Here is a 3,919-nt window from a genome sequence, read left to right as displayed (position 1 = left end):
CTACCAACTCTAAGTCACTTTCTAATAAGAAATGGATGATACCAAAATAGAAAATAACACACTTTGGCCTGCATTCGTCAGGTGTCATTTAGAATGTCTCCACAATTTGTATCAGATTTCCCAAACAAGTGAAACAATATTGCAAGAGTACTACTGGATGTGTTGAAGTGGAAGAAGAAGCTTCATTGGCGAGTGCTTCCTAGTTCCTATGATCTATGGCCTAAATGCAGGGAGTTGAGCCACATGAAGTCATTTGTCTTGGAGATTTTAGTGCATAGACAAAGTGTAACGGATTAAACAAACTACATGCACTGAAAATACATTTTACTAAATTGCAGGCCATTCTTAGGAAAAGTATTGCATTGATATTTGATAATACAGTTTTGATTTCTGATCATTTGGAGCCTCAATGTGGATGTAGCAACTTCACTAAATAAACTCACTTCAAAGATTTAACTTTAAAGCATGTAGTTGTTTCTAAATCAAACAAGTCTTAATGTCCACCACCTCCACCGGATCCACTCCCACTGCCAACTCCTTGACCAGAACCAGCACCACTTCCCACTCCAATGCCAATCCCAATTCCAATTCCAAATCCTCCTCCGTGGCCACCGCCAGCTCCGCCACCTACACCGCCGCCATGGCCTAAACCACCACCAACGCCTCCACCAGCTCCACCGCCTGCGCCCGCCCCGGCACCAAAACCTCCTCCTTGGCCAGAACCTCCACCCACACCACCACCGCCTCCAGATCCTCCGCCACCTCCTCCTCCAAGACCTCCACCTCCACCAGCTCCACCGCCTACTCCACCACCGGCACCAAAACCTCCTCCATGTCCAGAACCTCCACCTACACCACCACCGCCTCCAGACCCTCCGCCCCTCGCCTGCTCCCGCTNACNCGCGCAACCAAACCTCCNCTTGACCAGAACCACCACCCACACCACCACCGCCTCCTGATCCACCCCCACCACCTCCTCCTAGACCTCCGCCTCCTCCAGCTCCACCACCTACGCCGCCCCAGCTCCAAAGCCTCCTCCTTGCCCAGAACCACCGCCAACCCCACCACCACCTCCGCTACCACCGCCTCCACCAACACCACCTCCTAAACCTCCACCAGCTCCACCTCCTACACCTCCTCCAGCTCCAAACCCTCCACCATGACCTGCCCCACCTCCAACACCACCTCCTCCACCAGCCCCACCACCACCACCTATACCACCTCCAGCTCCTCCACCGCCACCAATACCACCTCCAGCTCCTCCTCCACGACCTCCACCGCCACCAAATCCTCCTCCTCCTCCAATGCCACCACCCCTACCACGACCAAAGCGACCACCACAGCGGCGACCCCATCCACAGTCATCACCCCGAAATCTAGCTTTGTCAACCTTGTCATCACCCTGAGCGAGCATTGCACTCAACTGGAAGACAATGCAGAGCACAAGAAGACTCGAAGACAGCCATTTCCGAGAGACACCCATGTCTTCTTCTCTCTCAAGGTAATTCAAGTCTCAGCTAGCTATGGCTGAACTAGCTTGCTCTGCTCTGTTCGATCAAAGGCCATCTCCTTAATTTATATAGGGCTTCACTTCACCAGTAAATCATACACGCACTGATCGATAACACCAAACAGCCTTTAATGTCTGCATGTTCAAGCCTTCATTGGACGCGTCGGAACCGTTGGGGGATTGGCGGGAACAATAAATATGAAACTAGTCAAACTAGACGATGACATGGATATTCATACATATCTATATATCCAAATCAAAACCACCATTTGACTTAAGCTTAATTAAGTCTCACCCTGAATCTTATTTCCAGTACTCGAACTGATGAAGGCTATTGATTCAAACAGTTGGGGACCTAATGTTCGATCTCTTTCTTCAAATCCATTTGATGAAAATGATCGTATGCTCAGACACCTAACTACTTACTTGGTGGGAGGCCACAGGCCAGAGAGAGTGATGACTTGAAGTCAACTCTAGCTAAGCCAGCCACCGACGCTGGACCATTATTGAGGGGTTGATCATCTTTAGCACAGATTTGAATGGAGTTAATGAACACTAGCTACCTTCCCCTTCTACAAATTGCAAACCCAAGTGGTTTCGTCCTGTGGGATCTCGACTGTGTTCCGTCGACAAGTGAAAATGGATGAACATGGTTCCTGACTTCCTGACGTGGATATCTATGGCTACAGTGGCTAGTGTGCAGTGGCATAATATTATGCAATGTTACGAGTCGGACACTTTTTTTTTTTTTAATTTCTTTTATATGAATATCTTAAGACAAGACATCCTTTGACACATACATTTTTCTCATACAAGTTATCTTTAAGTCACATTTTGTGTTAATCATGACTTACGAGTTGTTTAAGAAGTGGTACCTTGAATGATGGATGATGGATGAAAGTGGCAATTTTATAGAGTTCTCAATATATATGTCATACCATACGTACCATGCTTGTAAAGAACATCACCCACAATTATCAATTCCAATATCATTGTAATGATTTTATGCAAAATTAATATTCGTAATAGACCAAGTCATATCCTTTCTTATCAATTTAGGCCAATATCTAGTTCTGCATCCATGAGATGCAGACATTGAGACAATCGGCCATGGGTTCCTCAACTGCTCATAGTGAACTCACCAATCACGGAGGTACAATATGCTTGTGCCCTTCTACCTTTAACGTTTGGTTGAAAGTTCAAACTGTTGTTTCACAGTTTCAGGTAATACTTTTACCAGCATTTTGAAGTCAATCAAACTGTAATCTACAATAATTTGGTACAACTGTACTTTTGAAACAAGCGGCTTTAGCTGTGGGATTCAGATATGAAGTAAAGTTATCAAGTCTTTGATGCATTGTTTTCTAATAGTGGTGTGAGTTTACTAAGCAAAACAAAGAAGACGAATATGAACACGCAATCATGGGGATTAGGGGGTTTTGATTTGGGAGATAGATTGAAAATAGTCGACATTGTAGTCCCTCTCATTCCTTCACTGCCATCATATTCGAACTTAATTACTAGATTCTATGAAACTTGTCTGATAATGCAGTAGCTTTGGGTGGTTTACATGTTCATCCTAAGATGTTTATACTTTATAGTGTGCTTATGTTCATAATGGCTTGCGAAATTTTGGTTATATGCTAGTGCTGTAACAAAACGCTTGCTCTGGCCGGAACGGTATTCCCGGTAACCTCTTCTGCTAGCCAAAGAGGTGTACTATATTTCAGGTTTGTGGACATTCTCAATTTCTCAGATTAGTTTGGAGCTTGGCCATAACAGTAACATAAATTGTTTTTTTCTTTTTCTTTTTCCAATGCTGTAAAGTACGACAGTATATATCCAACAGCTCTTAACGTTCTCAGAGGAACAAAGTTGGGCTAAATATTTGTTCTTGATTAAAAACTGTGGAAAAATCTGCTATTAATAAAACCAGAAGGAAAGTTTGACTTTGTCAAAGGTTAAATTTTTGAACTCCCCAAAAAACCCAAGTTTTATTAATCTACAGCTATGTGTAAAAATCATTGCAAGGATACAATTGTAACTTTGCAAAACAGAGCTGGAAGAGAACAATACGGGAAGATAGGAAGAGAGAAAAAAGGAGAGAGGATATGCGGAAGAGAGGAAGGAGAGAGAAAAAAAGGAAGAGAGGAAGAAAGAAAGAGGGAGTATTCTACGGAGAGGAGGAGAGAAAAAAGGAAGAAGAAAAAAACAAGAAGCAGACGGACCAATGCATTCGCTCCGTCTCCCAACTTGAAAAGAACTGCCAGCAGAACTACCACGCCACGATCTCCACATAGACGGAAACCGCCACAACAACGTTAGGTACAAATATATTTGAACTATCTATAATATCCTTGATTGATTAAAACTTTAACATATGTCTTATAACAGATGAAAGACAAATTA

This window comes from Fragaria vesca, linkage group LG1 (genome assembly GCF_000184155.1).
Source record: "Fragaria vesca subsp. vesca linkage group LG1, FraVesHawaii_1.0, whole genome shotgun sequence".
NCBI lineage: Eukaryota > Viridiplantae > Streptophyta > Magnoliopsida > Rosales > Rosaceae > Fragaria > Fragaria vesca.
This window is presented reverse-complemented; position numbering follows the sequence as displayed.